The 20803-nt window shown below is 34.7% G+C and overlaps 1 protein-coding gene across 1 annotated transcript in view; it reads left to right on the plus strand.

Moving 5' to 3' along the window:
• Positions 1-20803, plus strand: part of LOC143064420 (uncharacterized) — a 135894-nt gene that overhangs the window by 16010 nt on the left and 99081 nt on the right. The gene's annotated exons all lie outside the window — the stretch shown is intronic.

Consider the following 20803-nt stretch of genomic DNA (forward strand, 5'->3'; position numbering starts at 1 on the left):
CGGATCATAACTATTTATCTGTAAACAAATGACTTCTAAAGTATTAAACAATTTTGGTTTTAACAGCATTAAGCAGAAGTAAACAAAGAACAAAAACGTTCAAACAGAAACTACAGTATTTTAAAGTCTCTTAAAATGTTAGAAAAATTTAAATGAATATATCTACTATTTCCCCTGATTATTCAATTGTAATAGTTTATTAATTGTCATGCTAATAAATCCAACCCACTTGTCTGTTAAAACAACTAAGCTCTGCCTTTGCACGTGAAATTGACAATGAGTTGACATGGAAATCAATAGTCTGTTGCAACAGCAAGGCATACTATTTTCATAGTGCAGTGAGTTAACGCTATATATTTCTTTAAAAAAACTACGCAAAAATAGAGCAGTTTTACTATAGAAGGACATTCTTACAGGAAGTATAATAATTATATATAATGTAGATCAAAAGTTTATGTTAAAAGCTAAAAAGTATCTCGGGAACACTAAAAAATCATTGCAAGAACTAATAATATTTTTCCGGATAATGACCGTAATTGTTTTGCGAAATGTAATAAGGGGAGTTAATTTGGCGGGTGAATTGTGATAATTTTTAAGACTAAAGACATCAACTATCTTTATTACTGTATAAAACTGTCGAAGAACACAAGACTAATGACATGTTATCATTTGAGTTATTAAGAGGCTGTCCAAGTAAATATCAGGCAAATCCTAATATGGGGACGAAGTCCCCAAATTATGGTAGAAAAATCAATAAGAAAAAAAATAAAATAAAAAAATTGGGAAAATTTCCCGAATTTTTCATACTAATGAACTCAAAATCGTTAATGAAGTACACCACTAATTAATGGCCCCATTGCTTTCTATGTTAAATTCCTCAATTTCGAGTGGTCACAGCTCTTTTATCTTAAGTTCAAATAAAGTGACAATCATTGCATGTCAAAGCAACACCTTCTGGTGTCCTGTCTTCTTCTTCTATACGTAAATCCTTCCAATTATGGAACACCTCCTGAGAACGGATATCATCCAGACGGGAGTTAATTAAAATTTATACACTAAAAATTTTCCCTAAATAACTTAAAAATTTTAAATTGACTGTACACGGGTAAAATCTAAAATATTTAAGGACTGATCAAATAATTTACGCAATAAAAGGTAAAAATATCTAGGCCCTATCAATATTTATTTATAAGATTTACTGTACACAACTAAAATCTAAAAATATAGGGTGCTTTATACAATGGAAAGCAGGACACCCCTGCCTCTACCTATACACATATGTACATAATGTTCATTTCATATCTTTCCTTATTGCACTGAATGTATTGTCTATACATATTTAACTACGAGTATACAGATATTATTTTCCTTGTAATTTCCATACACACTGAGCATGGAGTCTATAACACATGTCCGTAGCCAATGGTTGAATTTTGTCCAGTTCAGTCCTATTTCTAAGCAATGGTAGTAGAAAAGAGCTGTCGACAATAAGTTTTATCAGATCCGAATGTCCTTTAAATTGCTTAGACCAATGTTTCGTGCCAATAACTGAAATCACATAAGACTTGAGTTTGCTAAATGTTTCTTTTCTCTGTACTGAAAAAATCAACATACCTTACATGGCATATAAGAAAGAACTGGTTCCCGGAATTTCGGATGTACCAAAACAGGTACTTCCGATCTGACAAAAAGGCAAAATGTACCCTCCTTTTTAAATTTCATGCCATTTTTTTATTATTCAAATTTATCAGTCAAAAGTTGTTCTGCAATGATCACCAGTCATGCAGCTTTCATTTGATACCAAAATAAATAAAATATTCTAAATATTTTGAAAGTTATGTCCATGCGTAGGAACTATTTTGTGTTAAATATGTACTACTTTCTGATATGTGCTTTCTGGCCGGGCCTGAATTAGTGGTGTTACACCTTAACTTTTTTTTTTCAGATCTACTTCCTGTTCCGGTTTTCAACGCATTCGCACAGAAATCTACTTCCTTTTCCGGTCTTGTTTGCATGAGACTTTGAATAAAATATATATCTATCAGTCTAGTAAAATATAAGATTGGAACTCAATACAAATTCATTTTTAATAATTGTTTGATATGAAAAAAACGTTACATGACGAAAGCGTTTCTTTTGTTTACATTGAATATGACGTCATAACTTAAACAAACTATGTTAAAAGCTAAAAAGAACGTCACAGCTAAATCCCTAACAACAGAACCAAAATCGGGAACGTTACGGTATTTCCGTTTCTTTTATCAACATGTTTAAATTAAAAAAAATAAAACATACAGACTTCGTCCCCATTCACAGGTTATGCCTGCCTCATATTATGAGGCAGGCATCATCTGTGAATTGGGACGAAGTCTGTATAGGGAAAACGGTACTATTTATTCTGCCATAGGCGACAATACTAACATTTTCTAAATTTACCAGTTTTTTTTGATAAAAACCTGGATAAAATAGTTAAGTGTGGTGTTAGTACTTTATTACTGTATTCTAAAAATTGAAGCCAAATACTATCATGTATAAAAAAAGAAGATGTGGTGTGATTGCCAATGAGACAACTATCCACAAAAGACCAAAATGACACAGACATTAACAACTATAGGTCACCGTACGGCCTTCAACAATGAGCAAAGCCCATACCGCATAGTCAGCTATAAAAGGCCCCGATAAGACAATGTAAAACAATTCAAACGAGAAAACTAACGGCCTTATTTATGTAAAAAAAAAAAAAAATGAACAAAAAACAAATATGTAACACATAAACAAATGACAACCGCTGAATTACAGGCTCCTGACTTTGGACAGGCACATACATAAATAATGTGGCGGGGTTAAACATGTTAGCGGGATCCCAACCCTCCCCTAACCTGAGACAGTGGTATAACAGTACAACATAAGAACAAACTATAAAAATCAGTTGAAAAAGGCTTAACTCATCAGATGGACAAAAATACAAGTGGACGTGGCCCGGTACTTATAAAATGACCAATTTTCAACGGAGCTTGTTAATGTTATCCATGCCCACTGTCATTTTGCATCAAATTTATAAAATTTTGGATGCCTTTCCGAATAATTCTCTAGAAAATATTTCAATAGGTTTTAAAATATATATTGTAAATTTACACACTGCTGTTATTCATAGATAAATAAAAAAAATAAATTGTACCCTTACATCCAATCACAGAGCTCCTAAGTTGACTTCCTTCACCTGTCTTGGGTACACAAAAGGCCAACCTAATGCTGGGAAAATGTAATACTACCGTTTTCCCTATAAATTATTTTTTTTAATTCAAAGACATTAATAAAAGAAACGGAAATACCGTAATGTTTCCAATTTTGGTTCTGTTGTTAGGGATTTAGTTGTGACGTTATTTAAGTTATGACGTCATATTCAATGTTAACAAAGAAACGCTTTCATCAGGTAACATTCTTTTCATATCATATCAAATAATCATTAAAAATGAATTGGCCTTCTCACTTGTTATAACATAGCCAGAAATTAGTAGTGCTTTTGCTAATTAATATTCATAATATGTAAATGAGAATTGTACCACGTGATAGTAGTTTGAACTGGACTTGATATAGACTGGTTCCCGATCGCAATATTCAGTATGTTACACATATACCAATATAACGACCGGGACGAACTTCACGTTACCTTGAACTTGTTTACAACGTTCTTCAAAATTGGAGGTATTTCTAAACCAAACGTCGTCTATTGGCGAACTTTTTAATTTTGGCGTCTTAGGAGACGCCCCTCACATGATGAATTCCGAGATCCATCTCTCGAAGATGTTATTTGAACATCATAATTAAAAAGATAAACAGGAACAAATGAAAAGAAAAAATGAAATGGTATAAATAAAAAAAACCGAGTTTTTGATTCCAGAACTTCGATCTGAATAGAGAAATGATGAGACCTGAACGTACCTAAAATCATAGTTATCAGTTATTCTAACTTCAAATTTTTACTGTTTTATTTTTCAATGGATTTTCTTCAACTTTATCAAAAAGTTCTATATAATATTTAATAAGAAATTATGAAAAATATTGTTGACCATTGTCAAAACTCGGACCTTAGCGAGGAAATCAAAGTGGCAGTGGCTATTTTGCCGGCTCTGAATAATATATCTCTGAAATGGCTAATTTATCGGCAACAGCAATATCGTGACTGTGTTGCGGGTGCTGGAAAAATAGAAAATATGTTTATTGTGTTGGCATGAGGTAAACGGAAGCCAAACTAAAAACTATTCTGTTTACGCATACATGCATGTGTATGCAATTCAAATAACTGACCAGTTGTTTCAAAAGCAAGTTTAATTTAAAAAAAAAAGATTTTTGAAGCTATGTGATTTACTTTTTTTATATTGTATAATGTTTTATCAAATTTATGATGCAATGATATTTTCAACTTTTTTTTTTTAACCAACAATTAATAAATCTGAGTTTTATTTTCATATGATGCATGTATATATGAGGTGGGTCGGACATTTATCGGGGCTCTAGTCCTATAACATATGACTTCGCATTCTTATTCAAGGTGGCACATTGATCGCAAGAACACTCAGTAAATAGAAATAGTGAATAATGCCCCGAGGTCATATGTTATATGACAAATCGGGACTCCAGGGCCGGGATCAGGTGTTTTTAAGCTTGGTATTAGGGATCAATCCTTTCGGGATCCGGGAATTCTTTTTTTCGAAATTTCGTGATGTCGGGATTTCTTTAAATTCGGGACCTCGGGATTTCATTATTAAGCCCTTGATTTCGGCCCTTCGACCATGCACACTGTCATAGTACTTTTCAAAAGTAAATCACTCTTTGATACAAAGACCCTTCAAAATAACAAATTAACTATGTTGCTGGTAAAACAGCCTTTTCTAGATAAATAGGCCATTTTGCCGGCTTGAATTGAAATATTTTAATCAGAGCCGGTAAAATAGCCACTGCCAATTAAAATATTATACCTGTATTGACCAGATAATTTTCGATCAAATCTTTTTTTGATAGTATATTCAATTAATGCTTTTGACAAAATCTAGATTTCAAGGAAATTACTCGAGAAAATAAATGAATGGAATTTATTAGTGAAATTTCAGGTCCATTTAAGATTTTAATTCACCATTCAGGTCAGAGTTTTGGTTCCCAAAACATATTTTTCATGATTAAATTTTAATTTGTTTTTCATTTTACAAAATCTACAGTTGAAGAAAATACATTGAATACTAAAAAAAATATTGAAGTTTAAATAAGTCTGACCTTAGATTTTCAGATCAGTTCAGGTCTATTCATTTCTCTGTTCTACTAGTCCAGGTTTTGGCATCAAATATTTGTTTTTTATTTGAAAAAACATATTTTTGATAAAGTAGGGTTCATTTAATAGAATTCTTATTTGAAGAAAAAAATCCATTGAAAAAAAGCAGCAATTGTTATTTGAATAATTTGAGTCATATGTGTTGAGGTCTATTATCTGGAATTCTATTTGAAATGTATGGGGGAGGACACTGCTCAGCAGTATAAATGTATTCTAATTTCTTGATTATCTTCTGTTTGTGTTTTTTTACCTCAATTTTATGTATCACTTTAGATTCAGTTTTATGTAATTTTTTGTTGTTTGGTTTGTAGCTGATTTTTAGCTCACCTGGCCCGAAGGCGTCCGTCGTCCGCGTCGTCGTTAACTTTTTACATTTTGAACTTCTTCTAGAGAACCACTAAATGGAATTAAACCAAACATGGCATGAATGTTCCTTATGAGGTGCTGACCAAGTGTTGTTACTTTGTAGCCGATCCATCATCCAAGATGGCCGCCAGCGGGGGACTTAGTTTAACATAGGTCCCTATGGGAAATACATACAAATGTCTTCTTTAAGAGAACCGCTGAATGGGATGAAACCAAACATAGCATGAATGTTCCTTATGAGGTGCTGACCAAGTGTGGTTACTTTGTGGCCAATCCATCATCCAAGATGGCCGCCAGCGGGGGACTTAGTTTAACATAGGACCCTATGGGAAATACATATAAATGTCTTCTTTTAGAGAACCAATGAATGGAATGAAAACGAACATAGCATGAATGTTCCTTATGAGATGCTGACCAAATGTTGTTACTTTGTAGCCAATCCATCATCCAAGATGGCCGCCAGTGGGGGGACTTAGTTTAACATAGGACCTTATGGGAAATACATACAAATGTCTACTTTTAGAGAACCACTGAATGGAATGAAACCAAACATAGCATGACTGTTCCTTATGAGGTGCTGACCAAGTGTGGTTACTTTGTAGCCAATCCATCATCCAAGATGGCCACCAGCGGGGGACTTAGTTTAACATAGGGAAATCTTCTTTAAGAGAACCACAGAATGGAATGCAACCAAATTTGGTCTCAATCATTATTTAAGTACCTGTCATGATTAATATCTTTTTTTCAAAAACCCAAGTAGAGTCAGGTGAGCGACACAGGCTCTTGAGAGCCTCTAGTTTTGTGGCACTCTTTCTTTTTAAGCTAATTTGCTTTTTGGTTGGTATTTCTTTCTTTTGGTCATCATGGTCATGAGTATTAATTTGTAATAATGAGGTTGGTAAAGCTTTGCTCACACGGATTGGCAAGCTGAAAAGGACCACAAAAAATACTATTGTAAAACAATCCATGAATAAATTTGATCTATGATACAATGTGCAAGGACATATACAGGGGACTTTGGGAGTCAGATATGTATATTGCATCCAAGTAATGTGGCAGCAGCTTGAATTGAAAGTCATTGTATTTTCATAGTTAATAATAGCTTCCTTTAGCTGTATAATGAAACCTATGGGAATGCAACCCAAGTATAAATCTCACTTTCTTTGGTATAATTTTCAAAGGTATACCATGATTTTGATTTTCATTGTCTTTGATAAGAAAACAAAATTAGCAAGTGGTTTTTTTTTACATTGGAACAACAGAGTCAGTGTGGGGCCACTAAGCTAAACTGCCCGCTTTGCACCAGCTGATATAAATGAATGCTTAGGGTGGGAATCGAACCCACATACACCAACTCTGTTATCCTATATTTTTAAATGAATTAAAATTTGCTCAAAGAATAAACAACCAAACAAATTAAGTATAATAAAATTTAATAAAATGCTCCAGGGCGCAGCTTCATACAACCCCAGAAGTTGAACCCTGAACAGTTTGGGCAAGTATCCCAGGACACAACATTTAAGCTTGATACAGCTCTGAATTTGGATTATGACACAGCATAGGTTTCTGACACAGAATGAATGTGGTCTATTAAAGAACTTAAATTTTTTTAAATTGGACATTTATCTTTTATAATCCAATATCTAAAATCTAAATACATGGTTAGATTCAGCATTTTAAAGAACCTCAAAAATGCAATTTTTAAGGAAATCAAACAAAGTTTAAGTTTGGACCCTTTTGACCTCATATGAACCAATTTGATCACAGGGCCGAAAAATAAAAAATCTAAATACATGGTATTAAGATTCAGTATATCAAAGAACCCCATATCTTGATTTTTTGTTGAAATCAAAGTATAAGACAAGTATTGTTTTTGGCCCCTCATTCCTAACCAGTTTATAGGGCCATAAACCCATAAATCAATCTCAACCTTCCTTTTTTTGTATGGAACCTTGTGGTACAATTTCAGAAAGATCCATACACTTGCATACAAAGTTACTTTCTGGAAACTAGAAAAATGCCTATTTGGATCCCTTTTAAAGCCTTTAATTCCTAAACTGCTAGAACCATAACCCCCAAAATCAATCCCAACCTTCCTTTTGTGCAGCCACTGCTGTCAAACCTTGTGTTTTAATTTCATAGAGATCATAGACTTATAATTGGTGGTCAGATAAATATAAAATATTTAGTTCACTACATGTGCATTTAACTCATTTATGTCAAATTATGAAGACTGCAAACAAACTATATATATAATACATGATATATAGAGTGGACCATATATCAAATGAAAACTTTTTGTCCTGTGACTTTCTGTCCTACATTCAAAATTTACTATGGGTGTAGACAAACTGGTGCATGACTTCAACTAAAAATGTTTAAATCCATCAGGTTTAATAATGTAAAAAAAAAGAGTGACATTTGATATCTCAAGAGATTTGTATCCCCCCCTTCTGACGGTTTCATTTGATATATGGTCCACTCTATATATCATGTATTATATATATTATATATGAATGTAGGACAGAAAGTCACAGGACAAAAAGTCACAGACAAAAAGTCACGGACAAAAAGTCACAATTCATTTTTTCTGATTATTTTCTTTGAATAAAAAATGCTTATTTTTACAAAAACATTTTTGTATTTTTCTTGAAGTATTGTATATTAACCAACTTTGTAAGCAAAATTTATCAAAAAAATATCAAAGATGATCAAATAATTGTTAAGAAAACAAAATGTCAATGTAGATTGGCACTTAAATGGCTTCATGGTGCCAAGAAATATGTCCTTTTCATGATTAAAATTACATAAATCTTCATTTTTCAAGTAAAATGATAAATTTAATTGAATTTAATACGAATATATGTATTAAAAAGTAAACATTTCAAGATATTTCTCTTATATATTCCAACAATTGTCAAAAAATTATTTGTGACTTTTTGTCCTGTGACTTTTTGTCCTATCAAATTTGTGACTTTATATCCTGTGACTTTTTGTCCGGTGACTTTCTGTCCGTTTACCTAAATTTTCAGGTGCAAATGTGACCATATGTGTAAATTACCTGTAATAAACAGATGGTCTTCATGTTTTTCATTTGTATAAGCAGGGGCGGATCCAGCCACTTTAAAAAGGGGGGGGGGGGGTTCCTAACCCAGGACAAAGGGGGGGTGTGTGTGTTCCAATCACATGTTCCCATTCAAATACATTGATCGTCCAAAAAAAAGGGGGGGGGGGTTCCAACCCCCGGAACCCCCCCTCTGGATCCGCGCCTGTATAAGTGCAATATAGACATTTCCCCACATATATGTCATATCTGGTCATACATGTATGATATAATTCTGCTTCAAAACCTACTGCTTACATTGTCATGATTATAGCCGGGTAATTTACACATATGGTCACATTTGCACCTGAAAAGCCCGCCGTCATACATTTATTGTTCAACTATTGCGGTGATTCAGCCAAACAAATTTGATTTTTTTTCTTTATTCTTTCTTGTACGATACTTATCAACTGCTATTAAGTCTTACAGGGTGTAATTTATAGGTTGACATTGGTCTGACCAACATACAAGTTCTTGTCGTTGGATGTGCTTGGAATAAATCGTTTGCACATTTTTTGTCTGTGTTCCAATTTAAATCATTAATGTCTTAAATCAAAGAAAATACTTTTTTGCAGAAATGTGCAAAGTCGTTTTGTTATTTTCTGTCTCCTAAGGCCAAAATTTAAAGCTTTTGTTTACTTGAGGCGGACTCCCAAATGCCGACTTCCGGTCCATTTTGAAATTTAAATAATAACCCCGTACCGGGACCTCGTGAGAGGTAAGCGACTAAATAACAACCTCGCTAGCCAGGTCAATAATTTTCTATATTTAGATCGGAATTCCTTCTATTTATTAAGACTCGGGTTAATATCGGTTAGGGAAATTTTTTCCGGAATTTTATAATAAGAAAGAATAGGATAGTTATTAAGTGAAGAAAACATCGAGTTACTCAATGAAATTTCACTTCAATCGTAAAGTGGAGGGGCATTTAAAAGTTTTACCGGCCTTGTCCGTGTGTACGTCCGTACGTCAATAAATTGTTTTCCGTTCTTTTATCTTGAGTTTGCCTCAGCAAAATGTTATGAAACTTATATACACAACCCCTTTTACAACAAAATTGAGATCACATTTGAATATTGCTGGCGTCAATTTAATATGAATAGCTGGCAAAGAAATCTAACAAATCTCTCATAGATTGCCCGACAGTTTCACTTATTCATTGATATAAAACGAGACAAATCACACAGGGTAAGTTACTAGATGTTGTATATATGAAACCCCTCACAAATGAAGTAGGTGGTGTGGTGGGATGTATGATTAACCAAGTGTGTTCTGTCCTGCTTGTCGGTTTGTCCATAGATATAGAAAGTGAGGTACTAGTACACTATATTATGTAGGTGGTCTTTTTACCGAGCACAGGATAAAAATGCATCAAACTTGTCATTTTTGCTGAAGATGAAGCCAGAATATTTTTTTTAGTACCTGAATAAGCCAGATCATTTTTTGTATTAAAATAGAGGCCAGATATATAAAATCCCCCTCCTAATTCAAATATTCCGTGCTTTAAACCACAAAACACAGATCAAGTTTGAATTTGGGAAGTGTCACTTTTACTATTGTAGAGTTATAAACACTTTACAAATGCTTATTTTTTTCTTTCTGTTCTCTAACTTTAGTTTGTCTCAAACACACATTATGAAACTAGTGTGCATCACTTATTAGGGAGCAAACATTTGATTTTTAAATAAGGAAGAGTTGGTGCGAGGAAGATTTGTTTTTAGTTGTAATCCCTGACCTGCCTTTTTATTTTTCATTGTATTCGGTACTGCCTTTTTTATTAGTTTACCCTGACTTGTTTTACTAAAATTGTCATCTTGCCTTTTTGAGCAAAGTTGCTCATCCTGCCTATTTCGTTACTCAAAACTCTTGTCCTGCATTTCTTTTTCAAATATCATCCTACTGAAGGTCGGTCGTTTTTTTTCTCCGGACACTCAGCTGGTTTCTGACCGCCACGAAGTAGCCAACATATGGAACTTTAAAGAGACGTAAAAACACCAACAATCAATCAATCAATCAATCAAAATGGTTATTATAACAAAACTTTGATCAAAGTACAAATTTGGGTAGTGCTACTTTACTGTTCTTGAGGTATCCCTTAATAAGTTACATTGTATATGCAAGCAGGGGCATCATCTCTGTCCCATGAACACAGTAACAATTTATTCTTTATCAAACGAAAAAAAAAATCGTTTAAACTCTGAGAAAGATGATTGAAAAAAACAATATAGGAAATTGAAGGGATAGTCTTGTAACTACTTATGTCTGACACTTCAGAACACTAAAAGTTGGATCCCTTTGTATCATAGACACTAACCAAGTTTTTAACAGGTAAGTATCTTCTAACGGATAATAACCACCAAAGCTTGGAACTGTAGTTGTTGGACTCTATTTAACAGGAATGTTTGAACAACCATTAAGGGCACAGACACAGATCATGTTTTATAGCTTGTAACTTGCTGAGGACTAACCCCCATAACCTAGTACTATAGTTGTCACATAACACATAAGAGGACTATGATACTAATACTATTAAGGCAACGGATACCAGTTTTCTTCCTTACATGTATCTTCTAAGGACTAACCACCATAACCAGGTACTATAGTTGTCACACACTACCACAGAGGACTGATTATAAGACCGTTTGGACCATAGACACAGACCAGGTTTTACAGGTAAGTATATTATAAGGACTAATCACCACAACCAGGTACTATAGTTGTCACACACTACCACAGATGACTGATTATAATACCGTTTGGACCATAGACACAGACCAGGTTTTACAGGTAAGTATATTATAAGGACTAACCACCATAACCAGGTAATATAGTTGTCACACACTACCACAGAGGACTGATTATAAGACCGTTTGGACCATAGACACAGACCAGGTTTTACAGGTTAGTATCTTATAAGGACTAACCACCATAACCAGGTACTATAGTTGTCACACACTACCACAGAGGACTGATTATAAGACCGTTTGGACCATAGACACAGACCAGGTTTTACAGGTTAGTATCTTCTAAGGACTAACCACCATAACCAGGTATTATAGTTGTCACACACTACAACAGAGGACTGATTATAAGACCGTTTGGACCATAGACTCAGACCAGGTTTTACAGGTTAGTATCTTATAAGGACTAATCACCATAACCAGGTACTATAGTTGTCACACACTACCACAGACGACTGATTATAAGACACTTTTGACCATAGACTCAGACCAGGTTTTACAGGTTAGTATCTTATAAGGACTAACCACCATAACCAGGTACTATAGTTGTCACACACTACCACAGACGACTGATTATAAGACACTTTTGACCATAGACTCAGACCAGGTTTTACAGGTTAGTATCTTATAAGGACTAACCACCATAACCAGGTCCTATAGTTGTCACACACTACCACAGAGGACTGATTAAAAGACCGTTTGGACCATAGACACAGACCAGGTTTTACAGGTTAGTATATTATAAGGACTAACCATCATAACCAGGTACTATAGTTGTCCCACACTACCACAGAGGACTGATTAAAAGACCGTTTGGACCATAGACACAGACCAGGTTTTACAGGTTAGTATCTTATAAGGACTAACCACCATAACCAGGTACTATAGTTGTCACACACTACCACATAGGACTGATTAAAAGACACTTGGGACAACAGACACATATACTCATATAACACGGTTCTTCTATCTCTTATGTATAAACAGATTATAGAGGTAAGTATAGACATACGTCTATTGCCATAGCATTGTCAGCATTTTCGATCTATGAGTTTGAATGTCCTTCTGGTATCTTTCGCCCCTCTTTCAGTAACCTGACAGTATGTTCTACGTTGTTATGTAACCACATAACACTTCTAAGTAAAACAAAACGCATATACAATTGTTAACTATCTCTTACTTTTAAACAGTTAATGGAGGTGAGTACAGATATAAGACTAACTTCAGTAACCTGGCAGTATGTTCTTCACAGAAATATAACTGTACAACACCTATTCTTAGCAAAAAAAACTCATTTTACATGGTTGACTATCCCTTATGTATAAACAGGTTACAGAGGTTAGTACAGGCATAAGACTAACTTCAGTAACCTGGCAGTATGTTCTACACAGAAATATAACTGTACAACACTTGTTCTCAGTAAAAAAAAAACTCATTTTACATGGTTGACTATCCCTTATGTATAAACAGGTTACAGATGTTAGTAAAGGCATAAGACTAACTTCAGTAACCTGGCAGTATGTTCTACACAGAAATATAACTGTACAACACTTGTTTTCAGTAAAACAAAACTCACATTACATGTTTAAATATCCCTTATGTATAAACAGGTTGCAGAGGTTAGTACAGGCATAAGATCAACTTCAGTAACCTGGCAGTATGTTCTACACAGAAATATAACTGTACAACACTTGTTCTCAGTATAACAAAACTCACATTACATGTTTAAATATCCCTTATGTATAAACAGGTTGCAGAGGTTAGTACAGGCATAAGATCAACTTCAGTAACCTGGCAGTATGTTCTACACAGAAAAATAACTGTACAACACTTGTTCTCAGTAAAAAAAACCTCATATTAAATGGTTGACTACCCCTTATGTATAAACAGGTTACAGAGATTAGTACAGGCATAAGACTAACTTCAGTAACCTGGCAGTATGTTCTACACAGAAATATAACTGTACAACACTTGTTCTCAGTATAACAAAACTCACATGACATGTTTAAATATCCCTTATGTATAAACAGGTTACAGAGGTTAGTACAGGCATAAGACTAACTTCAGTAACCTGGCAGTATGTTCTACACAGAAATATAACTGTACAACACTTGTTCTCAGTATAACAAAACTCACATTACATGTTTAAATATCCCTTATGTATAAACAGGTTGCAGAGGTTAGTACAGGCATAAGACTAACTTCAGTAACCTGGCAGTATGTTCTACACAGAAATATAACTGTACAACGCTTGTTCTCAGTATAACAAAACTCACATTACATGTTTAAATATCCCTTATGTATAAACAGGTTACAGAGGTTAGTACAGGCATAAGACTAACTTCAGTAACCTGGCAGTATGTTCTACACAGAAATATAACTGTACAACACTTGTTCTCAGTATAACAAAACTCACATTACATGTTTAAATATCCCTTATGTATAAACAGGTTACAGAGGTTAGTACAGGCATAAGACTAACTTCAGTAACCTGGCAGTATGTTCTACACAGAAATATAACTGTACAACACTTGTTCTCAGTATAACAAAACTCACATTACATGTTTAAATATCCCTTATGTATAAACAGGTTACAGAGGTTAGTACAGGCATAAGACTAACTTCAGTAACCTGGCAGTATGTTCTACACAGAAATATAACTGTACAACACTTGTTCTCAGTATAACAAAACTCACATTACATGTTTAAATATCCCTTATGTATAAACAGGTTACAGAGGTTAGTACAGGCATAAGACTAACTTCAGTAACCTGGCAGTATGTTCTACACAGAAATATAACTGTACAACACTTGATCTTAGTAAAACAAAACTCATTTTACATTGTTGACTATCCCTTATGTATAAACAGGTTACAGAGGTTAGTACAGGCATAAGACTAACTTCAGTAACCTGGCAGTATGTTCTACACAGAAATATAACTGTACAACACTTGTTCTCAGTATAACAAAACTCACATTACATGTTTAAATATCCCTTATGTATAAACAGGTTGCAGAGGTTAGTACAGGCACAAGATCAACTTCAGTAACCTGGCAGTATGTTCTACACAGAAAAATAACTGTACAACACTTGTTCTCAGTAAAAAAAAAAACTCATATTAAATGGTTGACTACCCCTTATGTATAAACAGGTTGCAGAGGTTAGTACAGGCATAAGATCAACTTCAGTAACCTGGCAGTATGTTCTACACAGAAATATAACTGTACAACACTTGTTCTCAGTATAACAAAACTCACATGACATGTTTAAATATCCCTTATGTATAAACAGGTTGCAGAGGTTAGTACAGGCATAAGACTAACTTCAGTAACCTGGCAGTATGTTCTACACAGAAATATAACTGTACAACACTTGATCTTAGTAAAACAAAACTCACATTACATGTTTAAATATCCCTTATGTATAAACAGGTTACAGAGGTTAGTACAGGCACAAGATCAACTTCAGTAACCTGGCAGTATGTTCTACACAGAAATATAACTGTACAACACTTGTTCTCAGTATAACAAAACTCACATTACATGTTTAAATATCCCTTATGTATAAACAGGTTGCAGAGGTTAGTACAGGCATAAGACTAACTTCAGTAACCTGGCAGTATGTTCTACACAGAAATATAACTGTACAACACTTGATCTTAGTATAACAAAACTCACATGACATGTTTAAATATCCCTTATGTATAAACAGGTTGCAGAGGTTAGTACAGGCATAAGACTAACTTCAGTAACCTGGCAGTATGTTCTACACAGAAATATAACTGTACAACACTTGTTCTCAGTATAACAAAACTCACATTACATGTTTAAATATCCCTTATGTATAAACAGGTTACAGAGGTTAGTACAGGCATAAGATCAACTTCAGTAACCTGGCAGTATGTTCTACACAGAAATATAACTGTACAACACTTGTTCTCAGTAAAACAAAACTCATTTTACATGTTTGACTATCCCTTATGTATAAACAGGTTGCAGAGGTTAGTACAGGCATAAGACTAACTTCAGTAACCTGGCAGTATGTTCTACACAGAAATATAACTGTACAACACTTGTTCTCAGTATAACAAAACTCACATTACATGTTTAAATATCCCTTATGTATAAACAGGTTACAGAGGTTAGTACAGGCATAAGACTAACTTCAGTAACCTGGCAGTATGTTCTACACAGAAATATAACTGTACAACACTTGTTCTCAGTAAAACAAAACTCATTTTACATGTTTGACTATCCCTTATGTATAAACAGGTTGCAGAGGTTAGTACAGGCATAAGACTAACTTCAGTAACCTGGCAGTATGTTCTACACAGAAATATAACTGTACAACACTTGTTCTCAGTAAAACAAAACTCATTTTACATGTTTGACTATCCCTTATGTATAAACAGGTTGCAGAGGTTAGTACAGGCATAAGACTTACTTCAGTAACCTGGCAGTATGTTCTACACAGAAATATAACTGTACAACACTTGATCTTAGTAAAACAAAACTCATTTTACATGTTTGACTATCCCTAATGTATAAATATCTCAAAATTGATTATTATTACAAAATAGCTAATTTTTTTCAACTGTTCTGTCTATTTCACAAACAAAATCTTCATTGCTGGTGCCAGCTGCAAAAGCCTCACCAACACAATGGGTTTTTCTGTGGAACAAATTCTTGCATATTTTGCATTGAATCTGTAAAATATAATGTTCATGTATATTAAAGTAAAGCCTTTAAGTAATGTGTCTTTTAAAAAATAGAAAATAGATAATTATGTAAAAGCAATTGTTACAAAAAATTATGTTGATCTCTATGCATGATAAATTTGAAAAGATCAGACAAGATTATGAATAAAATATATAGAGTATAAATGATTACCAATTGTTCTTCATCAGTATTTGTTCGAAATCCACAGCATGGACAGCATCCCACCATGTGTCCTGTAAAGAAAGGATTTTAAAAAAATTTGTGAGATATTAAAATATTAACAAAGCACTTATTATTATTATCCAAAACAATATTTAAGATACTCCTTCAAAATATGTGATACTGAAAGAATATATGTGGTTAACTCAATTGAAACACTGATTTCTTCTTCACACAATATCCAAATGCAAAACATAATTTCTCTGTCAGTGTTGTGGTATTCAACAATGAGAAAAATCATCCTTCTAATGGATTAAATATATAATTGGGAGGGTAAAATATTGTAATTAATATATTTATTATTATGTTCAGTATTGATTTATATAGTTATTTTTATAATACCTTCAAACATCATCAGAGTGTGGGCTATCGTTACCCTTTTATTATTTACTTCTTCCTGGATCTATAAGTGTCTACAATAAAACCAGGTTCTACAGGTTAGTTATCAGAAGATACTAACCTGTAAAACCTGTTTGGTGTCTGAGAATTTCTGGTCCCTTATCTGGTCCTATGGGAGATCACAGATGGATCTATAAGTGTCTACAATAAAACCAGGTTCTACAGGTTAGTCATCAGAAGATACTAACCTGTAAAACCTGTTTGGTGTCTGAGAATTTCTGGTCCATTATCTGGTCCAATGGGAGATCACAGATGGATCTATAAGTGTCTACAATAAAACCAGGTTCTACAGGTTAGTCATCAGCAGATACTTACTTGTAAAACCTGTTTGGTGTCTGAGTATTTCTGGTCCATTATCTTGTCCAATGGGAGATCACAGATGGATCTATAAGTGTCTACAATAAAACCAGGTTCTACAGGTTAGTCATCAGGAGATACTAACCTGTAAAACCTGTTTGGTGTCTGAGTATTTCTGGTCCATTATCTTGTCCAATGGGAGATTACAGAGGGATCTATAAGTGTCTACAATAAAACCAGGTTCTACAGGTTAGTCATCAGAAGATACTAACCTGTAAAACCTGTTTGGTGTCTGAGAATTTCTGGTCCATTATCTGGTCCTATGGGATATTACAGATGGATCTATAAGTGTCTACAATAAAACCAGGTTCTACAGGTTAGTTATCAGAAGATACTAACCTGTAAAACCTGTTTGGTGTCTGAGAATTTCTGGTCCCTTATCTGGTCCTATGGGAGATCACAGATGGATCTATAAGTGTCTACAATAAAACCAGGTTCTACAGGTTAGTCATCAGAAGATACTAACCTGTAAAAACTGTTTGGTGTCTGAGTATTTCTGGTCCCTTATCTGGTCCTATGGGATATCAAATTTTGGATCTATAAGTGTCTACAATAAAACCAGGTTCTACAGGTTAGTCATCAGAAGATACTAACCTGTAAAACCTGTTTGGTGTCTGAGAATTTCTGGTCCATTATCTGGTCCTTTGGGATATTACAGATGGATCTATAAGTGTCTACAATAAAACTAGGTTCTACAGGTTAGTCATCAGAAGATACTAACCTGTAAAACCTGTTTGGTGTCTGAGTATTTCTGGTCCATTATCTGGTCCTATGGGAGATCACAGATGGATCTATAAGTGTCTACAATAAAACCAGGTTCTACAGGTTAGTCATCAGAAGATACTAACCTGTAAAACCTGTTTGGTGTCTGAGTATTTCTGGTCCATTATCTGGTCCTATGGGATATTACAGATGGATCTATAAGTGTCTACAATAAAACCAGGTTCTACAGGTTAGTCATCAGAAGATACTAACCTGTAAAACCTGTTTGGTGTCTGAGTATTTCTGGTCCATTATCTGGTCCTATGGGATATTACAGATGGATCTATAAGTGTCTACAATAAAACCAGGTTCTACAGGTTAGTCATCAGAAGATACTAACCTGTAAAACCTGTTTGGTGTCTGAGAATTTCTGGTCCCTTATCTGGTCCTATGGGAGATCACAGATGGATCTATAAGTGTCTACAATAAAACCAGGTTCTACAGGTTAGTCATCAGAAGATACTAACCTGTAAAACCTGTTTGGTGTCTGAGAATTTCTGGTCCATTATCTGGTCCAATGGGAGATCACAGATGGATCTATAAGTGTCTACAATAAAACCAGGTTCTACAGGTTAGTCATCAGCAGATACTTACTTGTAAAACCTGTTTGGTGTCTGAGTATTTCTGGTCCATTATCTTGTCCAATGGGAGATCACAGATGGATCTATAAGTGTCTACAATAAAACCAGGTTCTACAGGTTAGTCATCAGGAGATACTAACCTGTAAAACCTGTTTGGTGTCTGAGTATTTCTGGTCCATTATCTTGTCCAATGGGAGATTACAGAGGGATCTATAAGTGTCTACAATAAAACCAGGTTCTACAGGTTAGTCATCAGAAGATACTAACCTGTAAAACCTGTTTGGTGTCTGAGAATTTCTGGTCCATTATCTGGTCCTATGGGATATTACAGATGGATCTATAAGTGTCTACAATAAAACCAGGTTCTACAGGTTAGTTATCAGAAGATACTAACCTGTAAAACCTGTTTGGTGTCTGAGAATTTCTGGTCCCTTATCTGGTCCTATGGGAGATCACAGATGGATCTATAAGTGTCTACAATAAAACCAGGTTCTACAGGTCAGTCATCAGAAGATACTAACCTGTAAAAACTGTTTGGTGTCTGAGTATTTCTGGTCCCTTATCTGGTCCTATGGGATATCAAATTTTGGATCTATAAGTGTCTACAATAAAACCAGGTTCTACAGGTTAGTCATCAGAAGATTCTAACCTGTAAAACCTGTTTGGTGTCTGAGAATTTCTGGTCCATTATCTGGTCCTATGGGATATTACAGATGGATCTATAAGTGTCTACAATAAAACTAGGTTCTACAGGTTAGTCATCAGAAGATACTAACCTGTAAAACCTGTTTGGTGTCTGAGTATTTCTGGTCCATTATCTGGTCCTATGGGAGATCACAGATGGATCTATAAGTGTCTACAATAAAACCAGGTTCTACAGGTTAGTCATCAGAAGATACTAACCTGTAAAACCTGTTTGGTGTCTGAGAATTTCTGGTCCATTATCTGGTCCTATGGGATATTACAGATGGATCTATAAGTGTCTACAATAAAACCAGGTTCTACAGGTTAGTCATCAGAAGATACTAACCTGTAAAAACTGTTTGGTGTCTGAGTATTTCTGGTCCATTATCTGGTCCTATGGGATATCACAGATGGATCTATAAGTGTCTACAATAAAACCAGGTTCTACAGGTTAGTCATCAGAAGATACTTACCTGTAAAACCTGTTTGGTGTCTGAGTATTTCTGGTCCATTATCTGGTCCTATGGGATATCACAGATGGATCTATAAGTGTCTACAATAAAACCAGGTTCTACAGGTTAGTCATCAGAAGATACTTACCTGTAAAACCTGTTTGGTGTCTGAGTATTTCTGGTCCATTATCTGGTCCTATGGGAGATCACAGATGGATCTATAAGTGTCTACAATAAAACCAGGTTCTACAGGTTAGTCATCAGAAGATACTAACCTGTAAAACCTGTTTGGTGTCTGAGTATTTCTGGTCCCTTATCTTGTCCAATGGGAGATTACAGATGGATCTATAATAGGTGTCTACAATAAAACCAGGTTCTACAGGTTAGTCATCAGAAGATACTAACCTGTAAAACCTGTTTGGTGTCTGAGAATTTCTGGTCCCTTATCTGGTCCTATGGGAGATCACAGATGGATCTATAAGTGTCTACGATAAAACCAGGTTCTACAGGCTAGTCATCAGAAGATACTAACCTGTAAAACCTGTTTGGTGTCTGAGAATTTCTGGTCCATTATCTGGTCCTATGGGATATCACAGATGGATCTATAAGTGTCTACAATAAAACCAGGTTCTACAGGTTAGTCATCAGAAGATACCAACTTGTAAAACCTGTTTGGTGTCTGAGTATTTCTGGTTCCTTATCTGGTCCTATGGGAGATCACAGATGGATCTATAAGTGTCTACAATAAAACCAGGTTCTACAGGTTAGTCATCAGAAGATACTATCCTGTAAAACCTGTTTGGTGTCTGAGTATTTCTGGTCCCTTTATCTGGTCCTATGGGAGATCACAGATGGATCTATAAGTGTCTACAATAAAACCAGGTTCTACAGGTTAGTCATCAGAAGATACTAACCTGTAAGACCTGTTTGGTGTCTGAGTATTTCTGGTCCCTTTATCTGGTCCTATGGGATATCACAGATGGATCTATAAGTGTCTACAATAAAACCAGGTTCTACAGGTTAGTCATCAGAAGATACTAACCTGTAAGACCTGTTTGGTGTCTGAAAATTTCTGGTCCATTGTCTGGTCATAT

This window comes from Mytilus galloprovincialis, chromosome 2, assembly GCF_965363235.1.
Source record: "Mytilus galloprovincialis chromosome 2, xbMytGall1.hap1.1, whole genome shotgun sequence".
Taxonomy (NCBI): Eukaryota; Metazoa; Mollusca; class Bivalvia; order Mytilida; family Mytilidae; genus Mytilus; species Mytilus galloprovincialis.